This window comes from Nicotiana tabacum, chromosome 1 (genome assembly GCF_000715075.1).
Source record: "Nicotiana tabacum cultivar K326 chromosome 1, ASM71507v2, whole genome shotgun sequence".
Taxonomy (NCBI): domain Eukaryota; kingdom Viridiplantae; phylum Streptophyta; class Magnoliopsida; order Solanales; family Solanaceae; genus Nicotiana; species Nicotiana tabacum.
Genome location: NC_134080.1, coordinates 47345314 through 47369329, shown reverse-complemented (window position 1 = coordinate 47369329; position 24016 = coordinate 47345314). Strand labels below are relative to the sequence as shown.

Here is a 24016-nt window from a genome sequence, read left to right as displayed (position 1 = left end):
CGAGGGTTTATGTGGAATTCCCTATTAGGAAAATAAGCCTCAACTCACCTCAACGTATGTGCTCGCTACAATTCATGCTTCTCTCAAGAAATCCCATTCACAAGTCTATCTACATGATAAAGGAGTTCAATTTACATCGATACAAGAACTAAAAGTATAACTTAATTCACTTAGTTCATGAATATTTAGGCTTAACATGTCCAACTTGTGAATTCTATCTCAATATGCACAAATTAGGTTCACTTGTTCCAAGTTATATCACTTAATAGATTTAAATAATCTTCACGTACACCCCCAGTTATAATAATCGGCACCCATTAATTTATCATCATCTTTCACCACTAGGCTTATATCCAAAGTTTCAAGTACTCAGAACAGAGAAGAAACTGATAAACTAGCATAAATAATGTTACTAATTATTCGACATCAACTATTTTGATATTTTCGAATTATTGATGATATATCTTTAATTTAAGTGGGGACATGCTAAATTAATCCAAATGTAATTACTTATTTGAAAAGATATAATTTTTTAATAAAGAATACTTCTTTTAAACCCAAAGGATGCTCATTCCCCCATCCGTATCCAACCGCAGAAGATGACTTGAATTTGTCAGAATGTCAATGAATTGGGTAAAGCATGCTTTGTTCCAAAAATTCATTCTTTAAATTATATATGATGATTCCCCCAACAATAAACAACAACAATAACTATCCAGTATAATCTTACCGAGTGGTGTCTTGGAAGGGTAGGATGTACGTAGCCTTACCTCCAGGTTAGGGAGACTGTTTCCGAATGACCCTCGGCTAAAGAAGGTGAAGTCCCACAACAATAAAGATGTACATAATTCTCTATTACCTTGAATTTCTTCTTCTGCACTAATGAAGCTTGGAACAATGTTTGGGAATTCCTAATTCTCCTTTTCGATGTTATTGCTGCGTTCTTTTGTGTCAAAGGTTCCAAACCCCTTTCCGTTAATTCCCTCGCTTACAGACGTGGGCTTGGTCCATTATCTCATTATTTACATAGTTTCTCTTTTACTTTGTCTTGTTTTTTTTCCTCCTCATTCTTTGTTCTCTTTTCTATGTTCAAATAATTATTTCCAGTAGATCCATATGTTGCACTTGCGGGTATATTTTTCAGGGGTAAATTTCATAAATGGTCATATAATTATGACATTTTTTTACTAAAGTCATATAACTTTGTTTTCTCACATAAAAGTCATAAAACTTTCACTACTTTACTCAAAAAGTCATAGTTAACCGGCAAAGACAATTCTCCGGTATTTTTTTGGTATTCTACCTTTTTTTTTATTTTTTAAATTCAATCTAATAAATAAAAATCATAAAATTTAGAAATATATTTACTACTAGGTTTAGAAGTATATTTCGTTATTCATAAAATTTAATTCGTAAATACTTCAGTAAGAACTTCACTGATAACTTATATTTTTAGCTCGAAAATTTGATTCAATAAAAGTGTTTCTATCATATTTTTCGAACAAATAATATTTATTATTAGGTTTAAAAATAATAGATATTTATTTGCAATAAGGATTCTCAGGTGTTTGTTTGTTTTGTTTCTTTTTTGTTACAATCCAACAAACCTTTTTAGGAGTTATTTAAATTAAAAAATCACATAGACATCTATTGAATCCACAAAATACTTAGAAATAAAATAAGAGTCACCATGAAAGTAGACATTCATTAAAACTATAATTAAAGTAAATGGCAGGTATACTTTGTACATATCACATTCGAGCCCTTATGTGAAATATTGATCTTCTTTTTATCTTTTAAATATAAATTTTATATTAGAAAAAATTATAAATTTAATCAGTTTCATAGCATTAGGCTTTTGAAGTCACTTAACATTTTGTCTATAAATCTTTTATTTTTTAAACTAAGTAAAAATTCCAAATACAATTTAATTGAGAAAAATCTTAATTACGTAAGTCCTTTTCTTATTGGAATTGTGTAAATTACAATAAAATGATCCTTGTTATTCACTCTCGAATTACCAAAGAGAGTTTTTTTTTCTCCTTACACCACCTAGAACCTACAATGCTACTTTTATAATTTTCAGCTTATGTTTTTCTCCGAAGTAATATAAGATGTACCTTAAATTCATTTAGTATTTCTCATATAACAAGTTTCTAAAAGATTATTTATTTATATCCTTACAAATTTAAGTTTAATATGTTGACGGAAATAAATTAAAGATTTTTATATGGAAGTTTCTTCCTTCATTGAGTTAAATAAATAAAATTAACAATGATAAATTTTAGAAATTTAGACTTTTTACTTTTACGTACTTCTATTTATGAGTCTCATTTAATGTAATAAATATAAGATTTATAAAGAAAATTTACTTATTCGGACGAGGTACGCGCGTAAAGCACGCTAAATAGCGTTTACCTTTTTTTTTTTACCCTTTATACATACTATAAGGTATATATAATATTTATATTTTGAGTAATATTTTTTACACCAAAAACATCATCTATAAGATACATGTGCAACTATATGCTGCATTTATCTCGATGTTAATTGCTATTACAAATAATTTATTCTTATTCTAAATTTTATATAATTTTTATTAATAGACACAAAATACATGTGCAATGCACGTACACTAAAACTAGTTTATAATTAAATATCTAACTGTGAACCCAATTATTATTGCATATAAATTTGAAATTACGGTAGGAACTCATAAGAATCAAATCCCGGATCCGCCTCTGAATATAGTGTATGCCTTTGCTATAGGAGGTAAAATTTCTTATTTTAATTGAGTCATAATTTATTAGATAAAATTTTAAAACTAAAAAAACTTGGTAAAATACGAAAAAATTACCGGAGAATTATCTTTGCCGGTTAAGCATGACTTTTTGAGTAAAGTAGTGAAAGTTTTATGACTTTTGTGTGAGAAAACAAAGTTATATGACTTTAGTGAAAAAATATCATAGTTATATGACCATTTGTGAAATTTACCCTATAATATGAAGAAGTGTGTGGGTCCTTATACTCCCCAGGTATTTTAATTATATTATTAAATTCGTAATTCTCAAATTTTACGCCTAGAAACTTATGGGGCCTTATATTCTCTCATGCTTGGGAACATTCATCCTCAAATGTGGTATTGTATCGGGAAAAATTAAGTTCATGTATAGAATTAATTATTAGGTGATGTGTCATGACACGTGGGCTGGTAAATGAATGATAGTTTGCGAAGAATAGTTGAAGAGGCACGATGTAACGACCCGACCGGTCGTTTTGAGCTTTTGCATTTCGCTCGCCAGTTCTCGGGCTTGACTTGCCCGTGTGATGCAATATGACTTATGTAAATCGTTGGTGTTGGATTTTAGGTTAATCAAAATTTAATTTGGAAGAACAGTCTCAGTTGAAAGCTTAAAATTTGAAAGGTTTGACCAATATTTGACTTGTTTGTATATGATCTCGGATTGGAATTTTTATGATTTGGTTAGCTCCGTTAGGTGATTTGGGACTTAGGAGCGTGGTCGGAATGCATGTTGGAAGTCCGTGGAAGATTTAGGCTTGGATTGGCGAAATTGAGATTTCGGCACTTTTCGGTTGATAGGTGAGATTTTGATATAGGGGTGGAATGGAATTCCGAGAGATGCAATAGTTTCGTTGTGTCATTTGGGATGTGTCTGCAAAATTTCAGATCATTCGAACGAGATTTGATAGACTTTTTGATCGAAAGCATAATTTAAGAGTTCTTGGAGTTCTTAGGCTTGAATCCTATGTTAAATTTGTGATTTGATGTTGTTGTGAGCGTTCCGAAATTTTGAACAAGTTTGAACGATGTCATGGGATGTGTTGGTACAATTGGTTTGAAGTTCCGGGAGTTTCGGGTAGGTTCCGGTATGTTTTAGGCCAAAAATCATAGCTGTAGCAGGTCCAGAAGGGTTGTTGGCCTCGGAACTCACCCGTGCGGGCCGCACAAAAAGAAGTGCGGCCGCGGAAGGTGTTGTGCGGACCGCACAAAATGGTGTGCGGCCACGGTGAAGAACATTCCGCTCATCTTACTTCGGAAGCTCATATCTTTTGATCTACAAGGAATTTTGAGATGATTCAAAAACGGAAGTTGTGCCCTTTGTGCCTAGTTTCGAAGTAGCCATTCGTGCCTAGTTTCGATAAAAGGAAAGATATCGCAATTTGGACATCTGTAGCAAAAATTATGGCCAAAATACTAAAGCCTGTCACTGAAGAGGAAAGCTTGTGCGACCGCGGTTGTTTTTGTGCGGACCGCACTGGTTTTGTGCGGACTGTAGTCGATTTTGTGCGGCCCGCGGAGGTGGAAATCTGTGGGGTACTCTATAAATATGAGGTTTTGGGTTTTATTTTATATTTTGACTTAGAGATCTTGGATTTTGGCGATTTTTCGAAGGTTTTTCAAGAAATTCATCGGGGTAAGGGATTCTAACTCAGATTTGGCTAGAGTACATGAATCTATCATTGAATTCATCATTTAATTCGTGATTTGGGAAGAAAATTGTGAAATCTTTCAAAAATATAAAAATGATGATTTGAAGGACCAATGGTATCGGAATTGGATAATTTTTGTATGAATAGACTCGTGAGAGTATAAGGATTCTAGTTTGTGAATTTTGTCAAATTCCGAGATGTGGGTCCGGGGGTCGGGTTTGACCAATTTTTGGAATTTTGTGATAATTCGATCGTTTTCGCTTGGGCTTTGTTCCCTTAGCATGTTGTGACGTGTTCGTTCTGATTTTGGATAGATTCGACGCGCGTGGAGGCCAATTCGAGGGGCAAAGGCGTCGCAAGCTAGAGAATTAGCCGGTTCGAGGTGAGTAATAGTTGTAAATGATGTCCTAGGGTTTGAAACTCCGGATTGCACATCGTAGTGCTGTATTGAGGTGAGACACGCGCTGGTGATGAGAGTGGGGTCTTTTACTACTGGGGATTATGACTTGGTCCGTCCCGATTGATGATTTTACCATGTATTTGACTGAAACTTATTTGTTATCATCATGATTTGGGCTGATTGCTATATTTGGGCTTCGTGCCAACTATTTGAACCCTCCGGGGATTTTTATCACAAATTCCTCATTGTTTGACTTATTACTTGAACTCAGTCCTGTTGATATTTACTGTTTTACAAACTCAGCCACTTTTATTCATATTTGAACTTAAATGATATTTCTAAATGATGTTTTGGGCTGAGAAATACGGTTTTACTAATGCCCGAGGGGCTTGTGATGATTTTCGGACTGAGTGAGGCCGAAGTCCATATGTGAGGATATGCTGAGTGATATGAGGCCGAGGGCTTGAGATACTTTTTATTGCCACAAGATGACTTGATATTGCGCTTGGGCCGTAAGGGGCCCCTCCGGAGTCTGCATCCCCACAGTGAGCGCGGGTATCCATCATGATTTGAGAGTGACTCGAGGGGCTGATACTATACTGAGAGTGAGCCCGAGGGGCTGATATTGTACCGAGAGTGAGCCCGAGGAGCTGATACTGTTCTGAGTGATTGTTACTGTGCCCGAGGGGCTGATTTCTACTTGTTATTCACCTGCTAAACTACCTGTTTTACTTGGCTTAAAGGAACTTCATTTGATTTCTTCCTGGATTTACTGCCTTAAGTGATTTTACTGTTTGATATAGAATTGCTTTGTACCTTTACGCGTTTTCTTGCTTTCAACCATTATTTATGATTATTACTCATTGAGTCAGAGTACTCACATTACTCCCTGCACCGTGTGTGCAGATTCAGGCGTCGCAGAGTCCGCTCCTGAGTGCTAATCCTCCCAGTCCAGGCAGTGTTTTCGAAGACTACGAGGTAGTTGTTGACGTCCGCAGCCCCCGTGCCTCCCTTATCTTACTATTTTCATGTTCTTGAACTTCTGTAACGGATTTTGTAGCTAGTAGACTGGTATCCAGAACTATTAGTTGCTCATGACTTGTGACACCCCGGTTTGGGCTGTGTCGGGATGGTTTCTACTGTTGTTATCGTTAATTTCGCAAATTATGATTATTATATCATGTTTTAGAACTACTATTGGTATTTAACTATTTAAAAGAGGTGGTCTGTTTTGGTCTGGCTGGCCTAGTCTTCACGAGAGGCGCCATCACGATCGGGTTCGGGGAATTGGGTCGTGACAAGTTGGTATCAGAGCCTAGGTTACATAGGTCTCACGAGTCATGAGCAGGTTTAGTAGAGTCTCGCGGATCGATACAGAGACGTCTGTATTTATCCTCGAGAGGCTGCAGAACCTTTAGGAAAACTTCACATTCTTGAATTCTTATCGTGCGTCCTTGATTCAGCTTGAAATGTAACTCTTTGAATTCCTCCCGCGCATTCGTATGTGCGCATGAGCACTCATTATCAGATGTGCCTCGATGGTTTGTGATTCCCTGATCGAGGGGCGAGATACGATCTCTGTGTGTTGATGTTGGGCCAGTCTGGATGACTTGAGGCCGGATTTTTGCCTATAGCTTGAGCACCGAGGTGCTGATCATGTGAGCAAGTGCTTTTGAATTTATATGTCCGGTATCTTTCCCTATTAGTGGAAGTGACGACTAGATGGCTATGTAATGAGAATGTTAGTGCGGCGAGATGTATTTGTATGCTTTGGATGTGACGAGAAAGGTCTGCTGGAGGATAGAAGAACTATTAGGTGTTTGATTTCCGTCTTGATTCGAGTTATAGCCCGATTTATGGGCGTGTGAAGAATCTTTTCATGTCTCCTAGTTGGGAGTGGAATAGATTTCATGTTGCGGTATGAGTTCAGACTCAGGAAGACTAAGTGACTGCATAATGGTTATGACGGTGAAAGGTATACATAAAAGTTAGTTTAAAGCGAAGCAGGTGGGTTATCTCCTGCGAAGTGTTCTGGAGTTGTGCGATCTTTATGTTGTCTGTTAGAAGATCCCATTTACAAGTGAAACATATGTGTGAATTTAATTTGGGTCTCTTAAGAGAGTGGGTTTAATTGTTACGAGAGTAAATGCGAGATTTGTAAAAGATATGAAGTACCGGATGGTCTGTGTGCCATGAGCTTATGAAGGATTGAGTTAATCTCACTATGGTGTTATGGTAGCAATAAAGTGTATGCGTTATGAGTTATGGTGCGTGTTTTGATCTATGGCTTCGAGCCAAATGGGGGAGTCCGCTATTGAATAGTTGATTGTACGGTTATGTGCTTTAATGGTTCCAACTCGAGGCGTATTTGTGAATTAGTTATGACTCGAGTAAAGGAAATTTCAATAAAGCCTATGTTATGCTTTATGGGTGTACGAGAATCGGGGAATGACTTGAGTTGTGGTTGGTAAGGAATGCTCGGTGCATAGGGCAGGAAGTTGCTTGGTTATATTGGAATGAGGTCACATTCTGCAGTGTCGGAGTGCTAGTGAAGCACAGGCTGTTCAGTTCATTTGATCAGACTAATTGCAGTTTGAATAGAGTGAATGACTCTCGAGAATGGTTCTAATGTGTTCAAGATTCTACATGTAGCAATTGGGTATTTTAAAGTTGTATATGTGGTTAGGAACTGAGTTTTCATTTGGAAAATGTCAAGACTTGTGGTACTTTCTACATTAACTATGGGATTCTATATATCATTATTAGGAAGGTAATGGTTCCAGATTCGCAGGAGGTCCCTTTGGGGTAGGTATTTTGAACATGGTGCTTTTGGAAATATTTAAGAGAGTACTCAGCGGCTTATGAACCTTAGACAATGTAGTTTTATGCTTGGGTCTCGTGTGGTAAGTCTGGGTTGAGGAATTGTGGTGCTACAGCAAGAGGGGATATCAAGTTGAAGATAAATCAGAAGGAAACTCAGATAGATGGGATAGCTGGGTAGTAGGCCGGATCGGTATGGTAAGGATATGATTAGTTCCTTGGGTGTGTACGGGGTAATGAGTTTCTACAGGTATTTTGCGGCAATGCTCTTAGGTTTTGATGGCTTGCGTAGCTTGGTCGAGTTAGAAGGATTCAGTCCTGGCAGGTGTGCAAGGGGGACTCAGAGAGTTCTTGATGGTTTCTACTTCGAATTGGAGATGTATATTTTTTATGGGCATGAAGAGCATGGGATGCATAGTGATTTTCTTCTAGATGGGATCAATAGAATGTTCTTGACTAGTTGAGTACGTAGATGTTTGTGGCTCGGAAGGGAGATGGAGTTCTCATGTTATCCTAGGATGGTATGGTATATGCGGTATGTAGTGGAGGATTGAGATTTGCGTGTGTAAGGTTACGGTTCAGTTTTGAACGGAAAGTCATAAAATTCTTAGGCAACACGGGGAGTTTCAGATGATTAGAGAAATGAACTTCAGATGATTAGGGGGATGATCTCCGGGTGATTAAGGAAATGGTATTGCTAAATGGGAGTAATTTGACGATGGTATATATTTCAGAAAAGGAAATGTAATTAAGTTGATGTTACTTCGGTGGAATTGCGACGCTTTCTTGTTAGATTGACTGCTGATATTCGAGTTTGCATGGTGACACAGGGGAATTTTAGAGTATCTTTCGTGGAATGATTAGGTATTCGAGGTGCTGTATGCATTCGGACGGCGGAATTGGGATCAGGTGTGTTGAGTCATGTGCCATATGGACTTAGAGTCAGGGAAGTTCTCACATGTAGGCTATATTGTAATTGTGAGTCGTGTGTATCTGTCACACCTCCTTTTTTTATCTACACCACGTAAGGGAGTATAAAGGAGTTTTTCCAATTAAAGGACAATCAAAATGGGATTTATTTAAAAGATTCAGAGTCACCGCTTTGGAGATTTAGGGTGTCCCAAGTCACCGGTTGATTCCCGAGTCGAGGAAAATATGACTCTGTTTAACAGTCCGCGAACCAGGAATTCTGTTAACCTGGAGAAGGTATTAGGCATTCCCGAGTTCCGTGGTTCTAGCACGGTCGCTCAACTGTTATCATCGGCTTAATTATCTGATTTTAGAACATTTTGAACCTATGTGTTAATTTTAACTTTTGGAAAACCGCTTTTACTTATTTAAAGAATTAATTCAAGGTCACTTAAAACATATCGCAAGCCACACCACATGAAATGCACCCGTAGTTCACGACACGCTCTATTTAACCTTGTTGGAAATTAGAACCGGGTCATATGAAATGCACCCCCGGATTTCAACAACACGCTTCATTCTATTATTATTCAAAGTCATGGCGGGGTCACATGCAATGCACACCCGAGTCCCTTTAATCTAATTTGACGTAGTTCAGTTGATGAATAGTAACCCAATTTTCATACTGTGACAAAATCATGTTCAGCTATAACCAATTCGAGTAAACACGAGCCTCAATTTCTCTAAAACAGAGATTTGTATTCAACTATAACAATCGAACACAATCGAATTTCACAAATACTAATGTGCTATCTCTTTAACATATCTTTAGGATCATCACCAACCACTCAGCACTACCATGTACGATTTAGCAAAGGATTAAAACTTATCTCTCAAAAGATCAACAAAATACAGTAAGACCTCTCAAATTTCGTACCCGTGGGTCTAATTTTGATGAAACTAATCGATTTCCAAAGATAAGGCCACAAAAGGGCTATTTGAAATCAGTCGTTTTCCTTTGAGCACAAACCAAAACCAAACATACGTCTACTATACTATTCAACTTCAAATACAAGTAACAACTTGACAACATAATTTAAATAAGGAAAACTCAAGGAAAGAAAAGTAGGCGATTGTACTTCTCAAAGTTTTATATATGTATATAAAAATGGTCATGCACAGAACCGACAAAATAGCATTTATAAGAAGTGCAAATTCAAATGAATTAAAGGCAACATAACAGAAACTGTAAGGAAATGCAAACTCGACGCTCTAAGAATTCAAATAAGTAGCGACCAACCTGGTTAAACAGAGCATATAGCCGTGAATCGTTCACATTGAAAACATGGTCACCCACGAATGGACCTCAGACCAGCAACCTCGACGGACCGAAGATCTCGTCGGAAATTCAAAACAATCAAAATCTCAGACAGCGTATCAACGAACACCTCGACGGAACTGAACAGATTCACTCGACATGGATTTGGGTAGCGTCTTCGAGCTGACTTTCGCACTGATTTGAGTTAGTTTCAGGGAGTTTTGGAGCTAGGTTTACCGCTAGGTTCAAACCCGGTTCGCCGGATCCTATGGCAAGTCGTTTGTGACGTGAAGCTTCGCCGAAAATGGCAGCTTCGCGGTGAACGGAGGTCCAACGACGATGGTGAGCTGGGTGAGGTCGCTTTGTTCTGTTTGTCGCGTCTGGAACTCGTTGATCCGACGAGCAGGTGGATCTCGTTTTACCGGCGCGTTTCAGGCAGAGACGAGGTCATTGGTGTTTTCTCCGGCGTGCATGGGTCGTTCCCAGTTTTGGGGGCTATTGGTCGAAGAAGAAGGACGGGGAAGGGAGGGTCGTCGAAGAAGACGACGTGAAGGGGGTGGGGGTCGTTCTGGTTCGCAGCCTTTTAGCTGCGTTTTTCCAGCCTTCTTCGTTATTATCATGCGCAACTTTGCTGCTTTCTCGTTTCAGCTCCTCCGTTATTTTTTGTTTTTTCTTTTTATTTATATAGTCTAGGTTTAGGTAGGGTTTTAGGTTAAGGGGTATGGGCCTAGGAATTATGGGCTTGACAATTATGGGCTAGGTCCAAAATTAGGCCTAAAGATTGGTTGCTCGAGCCCAAGCTCTATTCTTTCGCTGTGAACGAGATTAAAAATACGGGCCCATTTGTTAATTATTCCTACTATTCAAATAATTATTAAAATAAAACTAACCATTAAAACAAATCTATTTTTGGTATTTTCAAATATCATATTAAAATAAAAATACGATACTATTGTTGTATATATTTTTTTTAAAGAATTTGTTTTTAGATTAAAAATGACTACAAAACATTAATGAACCTATTTTTGTATTTTTTGTTTTCTTGTAATAAAATAAAGTAAAAGAGTCAAAATTACTCAAAATATCTATATTATGCCTAAATTAAATATTTTACGCTAATATATAAAAAATCTTGGGGAGGGTCAAAAATCACATGTCTACAACTGCCCCTCTTTGACTGGAAACGTACAGAGTTTTCAGACAAAGACTGACTAGACAGGTTTTTGACCCGACCCATATTTGGAGAGACTAAAGCTAAGAGAGAAGGGAGTGTGACCGAGCCCTAGTATCTGGGCTGCCTACATATCCTTGGCTATAAAGGAATCAGACCACGTGTAGTTCAAAGACGAGTGAGGTGATGGAGTATGCCGCGGTGGAGAGCCGGTCGAGGTGCCGTTCCGCCGAGGTTCCGGTCCGCAGTCCTGCTATTACATCAAAATCAAAACATGAAAAAGACTAGCTAAGCCTATCAATTACGAGTTACAAGATTCCTATCTATAAGTCTTCTGAAGCTTGATCTTGAGTCTTGAATGGTTCTTCATGCAGACTTTAGATTTGAACCTTGATGCTTGCTAGTTGCAGGTGCTAGTTCATCCTTCTTCAACTTTTCGGATCAAGACCAGGTATACAATGCTTGTTACCTCGGCCATGTTTTGAGCAACCCACATCTTTCATCAACTTCTGCATTTGGATTCACTTTTTGCCTTTCTTTTTTCTTTATTGTGACTAACTTCTGTTGATCACCTCGGACTGTTGACTCGCATTCTTGCAGCGAGATTCTTTGGTTGCTGTCTTGACTTGCAATCTGAGATGTTTTTCCTTTTCTTTAGGTGGACGCCTGGCTGTTGGACTCGAACCGTCTTCTCTTGTTACTTGACACTGTTTTCCTTTGCACCTTGAACCATTTTCCCCTGAAACTTGAACTGTCTTCCTTCAAAACTGCTTTCCCTAAAAACTTGAGTTGTTTCCCCTTGTTCTCTAGGTGGGCGCCTGATTACAACAAAATAGACAAAACAAAGAAATTTTTTCTGCCCTAGTTTGCACTAGGAAGATTTGTGAGTTGTTAGCAAAATTGTAAACCACTTGTACTATTGTTGCAATGATGAAATTAAACTAAAGAATAGACTAGGAAAACTATAAACTAAGCTTGACTAAAGAAAAAACTGACCCTATTATCCAGGCGGGGCTCCTTGACTGCTGACGTGAAATGTATTCCCTGCTCTCCAGGCGGGCTCCTGACCGCTGAACTTGAAATGTATTCCCTGCTCTCCAGGCGGGCTCCTGACTTCAACAAAATAGACAAAACAAAGAAAATTTTCTGCCCCGGTTTGGTGGCTGGGCACAGATGTAAGTGTAAAATGGATCACATTACCAAATATCAATAAGAACTTGAAATCTGAAACTTGAATTGTACTCCCTTGTTCTCCAGGCGGGTTCCTGATTGCTGACTTGAAAGTATTCCCTGCTTTCCAGGCGGGCTCCTGACTACAACTTGAAAGTGCTCCCTGTTCTCCAGGCAGGCTCCTGACTTCAAGATAGACAACACAAAGAATTTGAAAGCTAAAATTTAAATTGTACTTCCCTCCAGGCGGGCTCTTGACTGCTATGCTTGAAAGTATTCCCTGCTCTCCAGGCGGGCTCCTGACTTCAACTTGAAATGTATTCCCTGCTCTCCAGGCGGGCTCCTGACTTCAACATAGACAAAACAAAGAGTTTGAAAGCTAAAACGTAAATTGTACTCCCTTGTTCTCCAAGCGGGCTCTTGACTGCTGCGCTTGAAAGTATTCCCTGCTCTCCAGGCAGGCTCTTGGCTACTGTGCTTGAAAGTATTCCCTGCTCTCCAGGCGGGCTCCTGACTTCAATTTGAAATGCATTCCCTGCTCTCCAGGTGGGCTCCTAACTTTAACATAGACAAAACAACGAAAATTTTCTGCCCCAGTTTGGTAACTGGGCGATTTGTAAGTTGTTAGCAATATTGTAAACCAAAATATAACTTGAAATACCAAGACTAGGAAGTGCGTCTCCTAGGGGTGGAACATTAATGACTTAAACTAGGAAGTGCGTCTCCTAGGAATGAATTTAAATGACCGAGACTAGGAAGTGCGTCTCTTAGGGGTGAGAACTTCAGTGACTAAAACTCATACAATCCAAACTAGGAAGTGCGTCTCCTGAAAGTGTATCCTAAAAAAACTCGGACTAGAAAGTGCGTCTCCTAAGGGTATAACTTTAGTGCGCGGAACCAGGAATTGCGTCTCCTAGGGGAAAGCTCAATGTAGGAAGTGTGTCTCCTAAAACAAAAATATAACCTGAAAAACCCAGACTAGGAAGTGCGTCTCCTAGGGGTGAAACATTCAATGACTCAAACTAGGAAGTGTGTCTCCTACGACTGAACTTAAATGAACCAGACTAGGAAGTGCGTCTCCTAGGAGAACATCTCAATTTAGGAAGTGCGTCTCCTAAAACAACAATACAACCTGAACTGCCCAGACTAGGATGTGCGTCTCCTAGGGGTGAAATCTCAATGACTCAAACTAGGAAGTGCGTCTCCTAGGAATGAACTTAAATAAACCAAATAGGAAGTGCGTCTCCTAAAGCAAAAATATAACCTGAAAGACCCAGACTAGGAAGTGCATCTCCTAGGGGTGATGTGTGATCTTTTCAATAGCCTTTGCGTAAGCAGAATTGGGGCATTACACCTGAAAATTTCAACCTTCCAAGCTTTGATATGAACATAGCTTCCGTCCCTATTTCAGACAAAGAAAACTTGTGAGTTTAAACATGGTGGTTGGTTTGTGGCCTTGGCTTTGCGGCGGCTGCTCCTTCACTTGCTATGATAACTTTGATTTCACCTTGAAAGACATTGCTCGCTTATTGACTAACCAATTTCTCTGTCACCCTTATCATAGAAAATACCTCTTCTCCGTTCAGACCCAATACCCCCTATCTATTGCATTGCTCATGAACTGACGTCTACCAAACCTTTGTGTTTCACATGAATCCCAAACCACGTTAATTGCCATCCACTTAGTGCACATGCTATTTTTTTCCTGACTTAAATCACTGGCCTTGGTCTTGAAGTCTATTGTTCCCTCACTTGTCACGATAACTTTGATTTCTGCTTAGAAGACCTCGCTTGTCACTGGTTAACCACTTTCTTTGTTGATCTCATCATAGATAATACCTTTGACCCGTTCACACAACATCCTCTATCTGTTGCACTATTCACGAATTGAAATATACCAAACCTTTGTATTTCTCATGGACCCCAAAGTATGTTAATCGTTACCAACTCAGTGCGCTTGTTGTTCTTTCCTGACTTATGACACTATGACGTGCTAGCCAGATCTCGGTTTGTACAATTGGAAAGATGGTGGCAAATTTTGAAGCCATTTCTCACTTATTTTGACCAAACAGACTCAGGAAAAGGAAATAAACAAGACAAAAGAAACAAAGTAAAGAACAAAGGAAATAAGTGATTCCTAACAAGAAAACTACAAAGTAGAAACCTATCAGATGTGGATACCAACTATAATGACCATGACATGCACCTGTGGCCTATTATGTTGAGCAAGTCTGATGTCCAACTCCTGTTATACCCCCTAAACCGTGAAACTGGGCTTCAATGCTCCAATTATCCAATCTGACTCACAATCCTTATTCGACTTGTAGTGCCCAGAGAGTTTTCACCATCAAGCCTCTCTCATTTGTTCTTTCTCTCAACTTACCGTCGCCTTACGGTGCCTGTGAAGGTTTTCACCAATAAGACTCTCTCATTTTTAACATTTTCCTACTTGGACCAAAGTGTTGCCCCTAATATGCATTACCTCTCATTGCTTGACCTGGCATTTCTCGAAGACCGATCGGAAGGTCGTTCTTTGGACCGTAATGTATGTTTTTGGATAGGGTTAGCAAGAAAGGTTATCAAAGGCTCAAAACAATTCAAGTGGATTCAGAATTACAACTTTTGGAATCAGATTTCTTGCAACAACCACAACTTCTGCCCTAGTTTCTTGCTTGGGGACTTTTGGATTTTTATTTTGATGAGACCGAACCGTGAGGCTACCTACGTATCCTTAAAAGGAATCAGGTCGAACATAGTTCATGACATAGGAATTGCTTCGTTTTTGTACTTTTCTCTCTCCTTTTTTCTTCTTTTCCTCTTTTTCCTCTTTTTCTTTTCTTTCCTTTTCTTTACTCTTTTTCTCTTTTTATTGTTTTTTTTCTTTCTTCTTTTTCCTCTTTTTTTTTCTTTTCTCTGTTTTTTTCAACTTCATTTTTCTTCTCTCCCTTTTCGTTCTTTTCTTTTCCTTTTCCTTTACTTATCTTTCACGCTTGTGCTTCTGATCTTTGCTACTGATTCCGGAAAAAGGGGTATGAAAGAAAATAAATGAGGCTCAAAGGGGTAACGAAGGATAAAATGTTTAGATAGCAGAACAAAATGCCTTTGTCATTCCAATCTCCAAAACATGCCAAGTGCAAACTACACAATTAAACAGACCAAGGAGAACATTTGTAAGATCTTTTGATTGTACTAGACTTGATAACCATATCCACACATTCGCCTTTTACATCTGTTAATTACTAAGCCCCATTGGACAACACCCTCACTCTCATTACCACGAACGACCCCCCTACAAATTTGGGGCAAACTTGCCATTATCATCACCCGATGCAACATGATGCATTTCAATAGTGTATTTTTATGTTCCACCTGCCCAGTTTCACACAATTCGGGCTTGAAGTGATCTCAAAATGTCTTCACTTATTTCCCTCCAATGTCCCTACATCTTTAACGTTGTTTCATTGCTTCATGACTAAACTGACTTTTAAAACCAAGCTGAGAATTACGAGTGCATGTCATGTCACTAGAGTCAATAGGAAAAAGACTATAAAAGGAAAAGAGAACTAAACAAAAATGACTAAGAATAACAGAAAACAGGAAATTGCATTAGACAGATGGTGAAAGGGTTTAAACAACAAAACAATCAAAATAAACTGGGTTACAACCCTGGAACAAACCTAGACAACACTAAACGAGTTACTACGAAAAATAAACTAGGCAAAATAAAAGGATAGAAGGGTTTGAATCACAAGACAATATCTGGATTACAACCCTGAAAATAACCCGGACAGCAGAAATGACAACAAAATAAACCACCAAGACTCCTCTCCAGCTAGCCAAGAGATGAAGCGTCTTTCCAATTATCAAGCACGACATCTTAGCCACTGGGTTCCACATCAATATTGCCAAAACCATTAACAACTTCAATATCATTAACTTCAGTCCGCAAGTTCCCAAGAGGATTCACAGCTCCCTGTCACTGTCATTGATCACAATTACCCCTTCTTGAATCATTCTTTCTATTTCCCTTTTCAAAGAACGACAATCTTCAATGCTATGCCCTTGGACATTAGAGTGGTACATGCATCTTACAGTAGGATCAAAGCCTTTTGCATATGGGTCTGGAGTATAGCCGAGAAGCGGCTCAATCAGGCCAGAATGCTTTAACTTTTCAAACAAGCTTGTGTAGGACTCCCCAATTGGCATGAAACTATTTCTTTGCCTTTGTTCCCTTCCCTGCCCCTGTTTTCTAGGGTTGTTGGGTGCTCTAAAATGTTGTGAAGGCAAGAATGCATTATGCGGTGCTGGCGCTCGCCATAGGGAGTGACCTGGTGGTTGGACATATGACCGGACATTGTTCGGAGGATAATACTAAGGTGGATTATGTGGAGCTCGGGGACAGGTTTGGGGTTGGAGTTGAGGCTGGGTATATTGGGGAGGCGGGCCCTTTGGTCCATGTTGTGACTCTGAAACAACCATGGCAACATCACCGTGTTCCTTCTGACCCAACAAACTTCCTGTGTCATTCTGAATTGCTTGTGTTGTGGCTTTTAAAGTAGAATAGCTCACGATCTTGCTCGACTTCAGCCCATTTTCTACCATTTCTCCCATTTTTACCACATCATTAAAAGGTCTACCCACAGTCGTGATCAAATGCCCAAAGTAAGTTGGTTCTTGAGCTTGAAGAAAGTACTCGACCATCTCTTTTTCTTACATGGGAGGATGGACTCTGGCAGCTTGCTCTCTCCATCTGAGCCCGTATTTCCTAAAGCTTTCATTAGGCCTTTTTTCTATCTTTGCGAGGGACATGCGATCTGGGACAATTTCTATATTGTACTGAAAGTGCCTGTCAAAGGCTTGAGCCATATCATCCCACGTGTACCACCTGCTAGCATCTTGGCGGGTGTACCACTCCAGAGTTGCTCCACTCAGACTCTGACTAAAATATGCCATCAATAATTTGTCTTTCCCACCGACGCCTCTCATCTTACTGCAGTAACCTCTCAAGTGGACCACGAGATCTCTGTGCCCGTCATACAAATCAAATTTTGGCATCTTAAACCCAGCAGGCAGTTGGACATCAGGAAACAAACACAAGTCTTTCTAAGACACGCTCATCTAGCTCCCTATCCCTTGCATGTTTCTTAAAGACTGCTCTAAGATTTTCACCTTCCTAGACATCTCATCTTGCTCCACTATCTTAGCAAGCTTTTCAGTTTCGCCGGGAGGCTCAAAATGAGGAGCAGGAGAGTATGAATCTGAGACTGTGAAAGTTGGTTCTGGTGCATAGTGTTGGGCATCAGGGACTTTGAACACAACCTCGTTAGAGGATCGAGGAAAAGTAGCTGAGGGAGGAGCTACAAGAGCATGAGTGGCCAAAGGAGCGGGATACGAGGTGGTTTTGGCGGGTAGAGTGTGAAAAGGTTGTGGGGTGATATCAGCAGCAGTGGGAATCTGGATTTGGGATAGTGGTGGGATAGTTGCAGGGTTTTCGGTGTAGTTAGTGGGGAATGAAGGCGGAGAATGCCCCCTGATCCAAGACTGATACATTTCTGCCATCTGTTGTTTCACCCTTTGGAACTCCACTTTCAATTCAGACTCTGACTCCACAAACTCCCTTGACGGGTCAACAACTCTCGTGCCCAAGTTTTTGCTAGTCATGGCTACCTTGCCCTTTGGCCTTGTGTTGAATGGATGAGTTGTCTTAAGAACCACAAACCAACCACCCTTCTGCTACAATGAGGAGAACAAAAGGAACAAAATGAAGTCATCATTTTAGCGTTAGAGCATTTAACAGCTAAAAATATCACATTTCGTGCCATGCACCTAGCAATAATTTACGGTCCAAGAATGACTTCGAGGGTCACAAGGTCACTTGGCATCATCCCAATTTGTTCATTTCAACCTCTCTTCTCTTTGTTTTTCTGGTACTTGCTGGCTTGCCCATTTTCCTTCATTTCTTTTTCTCTTTTTTTTTCGTCACTCTTTTCTTTCTCTCATATCTCACATCCCACAATTTCACCTTTTTTTTCGTTTTCCCTTTTTTTTTTCTTTTTTTTTCTTTCCTTTTCCTTTTTTTTTATTTTCTTTTAATAGTAAAAAAAATGATTCGATCGAACCCTATGTAGGTTGCCTACGTATCATGACGCCGCATGAATCAGATCTTTGCGTAGTTCTGGAAGATTGGGAATAAAGTAAACAAACTAACGTTTCCATTTTTTGAAGGAAATCTAAGGAATAAACCACAGAAAGACATTTTGAATCCTCATTTGATATCTTGACGCAAGATTTCGAAGCAAGCAATGAAAAAATAAAACAGAATGTTTTTGGATTTCAATTTTGATTGCCTAAAGGAAAAATTCCAATGACAACAAAAAATAAAGTATTATTTTTTATGTACAATATCCTAAAGTTCTAATGAAAATAAAAGTTTTTTTTTTCATTTTTCACTACTTTCCCGAAGAAACACCTCAAAAGAAAATCTTTTTGGATTTTGGAATTAACACCTTAAAGAAAGCTTTTAAAGAAGTACTAAAAGAAAAAAAATTTCCATTTCTAGAATTAGTATTCTAAAGAAAATTTATAACAAAATATAAAATGCAACATCTCTTTTTTTGGATTTTTACTTGTAACACATTTCCAAATGCAAAATAAGAAATACAGTAACAAAAGACTATACAAACTTAACTAGACAATACAAACTCTAACATCACATAAAAGACTAAATACTACTATACATGATTAGAAAAATAAAACAAAAACAATTGACTCAAAAAAGCAGCTCCTGAATGCAGTGATCCTTGAGCAGCTCCTGAATGCAATGCTCTTAGGTTTTGATGGCTTGCGTAGCTTGGTCGAGTTAGAATGATTCAGTCCTGGCAGGTCTGGCTTGTGCAAGGGGGACTCAGAGAGTTCTTGATGGTTTCTACTTCGATTGGAGATGTATATTTTCTATGGGCATGAGGAGCATGGGATGCATAGTGATTTTCTTCTAGATGGGATCAATGGAATGTTCTTGACTAGTTGAGTACGTAGATGTTTGTGGCTCAGAAGGGAGATGAAGTTCTCATGTTATCCTAGGATGGTATGGTATATGCGGTATGTTGTGGAGTATTGAGATTTGCGTCTGTAAGGTTACAATTCAGTTTTGAACCGAAAGTCATAAAATTCTTAGGCAGCACGAGCAGTTTCAGATGATTAGAGAAATGAACTTCAGATGATTAGGGGGATGATCTCCAGGTGATTAAGGATATGGTATTGCTAAATGGGAGTGATTTGACGAGGGTATATGTTTCAGAAAAGACAATGTAATTAAGTTGATGTTACTTCGGTGGAATTGCGACGCATTCTTGTTAGATCGATTGCTGATATTCGAGTTTGCATGGTGACACAGGGGAATTTTAGAGTATCTTTCGTGGAATGATTAGGTATTCGAGGTGCGGTATGCATTCGGATGGCGGAATTGGGATCAGGTGTGTTGAGTCATGTGCCATATGGACTTAGAGTCAGGGAAGTTCTCACATGTAGGCTATATTGTAATTGTGAGTCGTGTGTATCTGTCACACCTCCTTTTTTTATCTACACCACGTAAGGGAGTATAAAGGAGTTTTTCCAATTAAAGGACAATCAAAATGAGATTTATTTAAAAGATTCAGAGTCGCCACTTGGGAGATTTAGGGTGTCCCAAGTCGCCGGTTGAATCCCGAGTCGAGGAAAATATGACTCTGTTTAACAGTCCGCGAACCAAAAATCCGGGTAAGGAATTCTGTTAACCCGGGAGAAGGTATTAGGCATTCCCAAGTTCCGTGGTTCTAACACGGTAGCTCAACTGTTATCATCGGCTTAATTATCTGATTTTAGAAAATTTTGAACCTATGTGTTAATTTTAACTTTTGGAAAACCGCTTTTACTTATTTAAAGAATTAATTCAAGGTCATTTAAAACATATCGCAAGCCACACCACATGAAATGCACCCGTGGTTCACGACACGCTCTATTTAACCTTGTTGGAAATTAGAACCGGGTCACATGAAATGCACCCCCGAATTTTAACATGCTTATTTCATTATTATTATACAAAATTATGCCAGGGTCACATGAAATGCACACCCGAGCCCATTTAAATTGACATAGTTCAGCAATCCAGTTTCTATACTATGACAAAATCATGTTCAGCTATAACCAATCCAAGTAAACACGAGCAGATAATTTCTTTAAAACAAAGATTTGTTTTCAACTATAACAATCGAACACAATCGAATTCCACAAATACTAATGTGCTATCTCTTTAACATATTTTTAGGATCATCACCAACCACTCAGCACTACTGTGAACACGTGATTTTTGCCCTATATGAGAATTACTCCCAAAAAATTCAAATAAAACAATTTTCCTTTGTGTGCAATTTTTGAATTTTTCGTGGCATTTTTGGATAATTATTTGTATTTTTGTCTGTGCATGTTTATTTGTTTAAATTAATAAAAATATAAAAATATGTCGCGTTTGCATTTAATATTTAATTAAGTTTGTTTTACAAAATAAAAAATCATAAAAAACAACGTACGTTGCATTTTTAGCATTTAACGTCCAATTTGTGTGATTTTATCATTAATTGCTATTTAAATGTGCGATAATTGTTGTTAGGAGTTAATTAATTTTTTTTTAGATAATTTTGAGTTTTATAATTTAACCTTAGCATTTTTAGCTTTATTAATTAGGAAATTGAATAAATAGAAAGAACAAAAATAGAAGAAGACCGGATTGGGCCTTTTCTTCAATTTTAAACCACAGGCCCAAAGATACCCAACCTTCCCCTACGACCCGGTCCATTTCGACCCGGGTCGACCCAGTCCATAACCCCAAAGACCCAACACCCCTATCTCCCTATCTTTCATTTCACAAAACAAAACCCTAAACCTAAAAAACCACCCGTCCCCCCTCTTCTTCATCCTCTCCAAGCCCTAGCACCCCAAGCTCCCCTCCCATGGCTGCTCCTGCTTCGTCCAGCTTCGACCATGGCTGCCCCTTTCTTCTTCCTCACCCTCACGTCCCAAATGACCACCATTGCTGTCTTCATCTTCCCATCGCTGCTGCTGTTTCTTCTTCCTCAACCTCACGTCCAAACGACCCCCAGCCACGCCGGAAAAACTAGTGTCGCTGCCCGTCTCCACCAGCTGCTATAACAGCAGCGACGAACACACACACACACACACACAGTCGCCATGGTTGTTGCTGCTGCTGCTTCGTCCAACTTTGACCATGGCTGCCCTCTCGTCGTCACCACCCCAGCTTCAACCACCAACGACCCTCCCCGTACGCTATTGACGAGCAACCATCGCTGCTGCGTCAACCATTGCTGCTGCCCTCGTCGAGCTTTCATGGTTGCTTCACCTTCCTTCGTCTTCGTCGAGCTCCGGCCAGCTCCACCAGTACATTGACAAGTAGCGTTGCTACTGTCCCTTTCTTTTTCTTCGTCGACTGAATTCCATCACCACCGGAAAATGGCGACGAAAGTTTGTTTCATCAATGGAGTTCGTTTAAAGCTCGAGGAGAGTTCGTTTGAGTTTGTCGACTGACTTTCAAGTTTAACGTTCCTGTTGAGTCGAGATCCGTTAGGTTTGGCAGTCTTGGTTTGAGTTTTTCCATTGCCGTTCGAGTTCGTCGTTGTTCGTTTCCGGTTAGTTGGTTTAAGTTTCATTTCTGTCCGTATTTTGCTTGATATTCTCGGATCCGAAATCAGTGTATGTTTGTTTCTTTCTTGTTCGTGGTTTATCGTTTCTTGATTATTTCTTCAGTTTGTTTTTATTCATTTAAAAGAATTTTGTTTTAATATAGAAGTGTGTTAGTTTGATAACTTGAATCCTTCATCTTGGTTGTAATATTGTTAGATTTAGTTTAAGGTTCAATTGATTATTGAGTTTAGTGATTTAAATCTGTTTATTTATTCCGTTTAAGTTTAATTTGAATTTGAACTCAGTGATTTGAATATACTTGTTTGTTATTGTTGTTGAATCAGAAAGTAGGTTTGTTGTTTAAAAATATTGTACAATCAAAATAATTCCAGTTGTTTCTTTGTTGTTCATCATTTAGTTTGAATTTGTTGATTGAATTTGATTAAGAATTAGTTATAGCTGCTATATTTTGGTTAATTGATTAGGTGAATTGGTTATAGATGGTAATCTGATTTTAGTTCTTAGATAATTTTGAAGTTTGAACAGATTTTTTGAATCAGGGCAGTAACAATAGTTTTAGGGGTAATACGGGAATTGACCAATTGTAGATTTATTTAATTTAAGTGCTCCGTCCACTAAACTCTAATAATAGTAAAATATTATAGTGGGGAACAAAACATATGGTAGTGGGAATCTAATATATTTATTTAAGTGGTAGTGGGGAATAAGACATAATGATGTAAAGTAAAAAGGAGGGGGGGTTAATAACGAGGTCTTCTTTGACCACTGAAAAAGGGGGGAACCGTGGGGTCCGTGTTGACTGCTTTTACTTAATTAAAAATTAGAAATAGTATAGGTAATAATAAAAGTTAAAAGGTATACATAGTAGAAGAATATTGGGCTGAAAAGTAAAAGAGGCAAAAAGGGGTAGTAATAATAGTTTAAAAAGTAAAAAGGAAATAGGTAAAAAGAAAAGGAGGAGTCTTGCTTTGGGTATAAAAGAGGACTCATTTGACACTTGAGAGGGACTGAATTTGGAGAGAGAAATTTGAGAACTAAAGAGGAGATAAAAACAGACTTTTAATCTTGAGAGTTGAGGATTGAGAGAAAAGAACTGATTTTCAGAAGTCATAGAGAGTCAATAGTTTGAGAGTGTTCTACTTCGAGTCTTAAAGAAAAAAAAATCAGAATTATCCCATTGCCTCTTCTGTTTTTTTTTGGGGTTCATTTTGTCCTGTCTATGAGAGTTATTGGGATTTCTGGGTCTTCGCTTGGTTTTTCCTAAGTCTGGTTGGTTTTTGGGTCGCCGCTCCACCGGTTTTCAAACTCTGTTTCTGGGCTATTGCATTACTGCTACTGGTTGTTTGTTGTTGCTGCGTTGTTCTTACTGCTGCTGATCCTATTCTTCCTTTCTTTGTATTCAAATACCAGGTACACTACTCTGAATCATTTTGACATATGCATTGAAGCTGAAATGTAATGGCCAGAAGATTTATGCTTCTAATTATAGAATATTCGTATTTTTAGTTAGATATTCATTATGTGTTTCATGTTATATGAATGGTAGAAGTATGTATGATGTGAAGCGTTATATTGCGGAGCTATTGGATGAGTGTCGATATGAACACCATAAGTATTAGTTTCGGCTTTGCTAAATTTTTTAGTTTGAAATCGCATTCAAATCAAATTGGTAAATAGTCAATATGGGAAATCGATTTAATTTGGGGGGGGGGGAGGGGGGGGAGGTTAGTAAAATCTAGATTTGAATTTGCAAATATTGGAATAGAAGCAATTTGAGGTTTTTTTTATCTTTGAATCTTGTTAGTAACGAAGATCCGCAAATACTAGGCAAATATAATAGGCCAATAATTTCATAGAATCAGCAGGCTTGATGCTTTTAATGTGTGATTCAACGTAGCAAGGCTAAGAACATTAATCCATTAGGTGCGAGTTTGAGCAAGATGAGTCAACGTTTAAGTTTAATAAACTTTCTAATAAGCTTTAGTAATTATGGTTAAATCTAGTTTCAAATGGTTGTGAATAATTAATTCCAATAGTTTTTTTTATAACAATGAGAGCTTTAATCTAGCTATAATTGATTTCT

The 24016-nt window shown here is 38.5% G+C and overlaps 1 long non-coding RNA gene across 1 annotated transcript in view; it reads left to right on the top strand.

Annotated features, from left to right (window-relative positions):
- LOC142179603 (uncharacterized) overlaps window positions 1–23552 on the top strand; it is a 31677-nt gene extending 8125 nt beyond the window's left edge. The window contains exons 2-3 of the long non-coding RNA XR_012708153.1: window positions 5759–5830; window positions 23344–23552. This is a non-coding gene — a long non-coding RNA (uncharacterized LOC142179603). The remainder of the gene's footprint in view (window positions 1–5758; window positions 5831–23343) is intronic.
- Window positions 23553–24016: the final 464 nt, after the last annotated feature.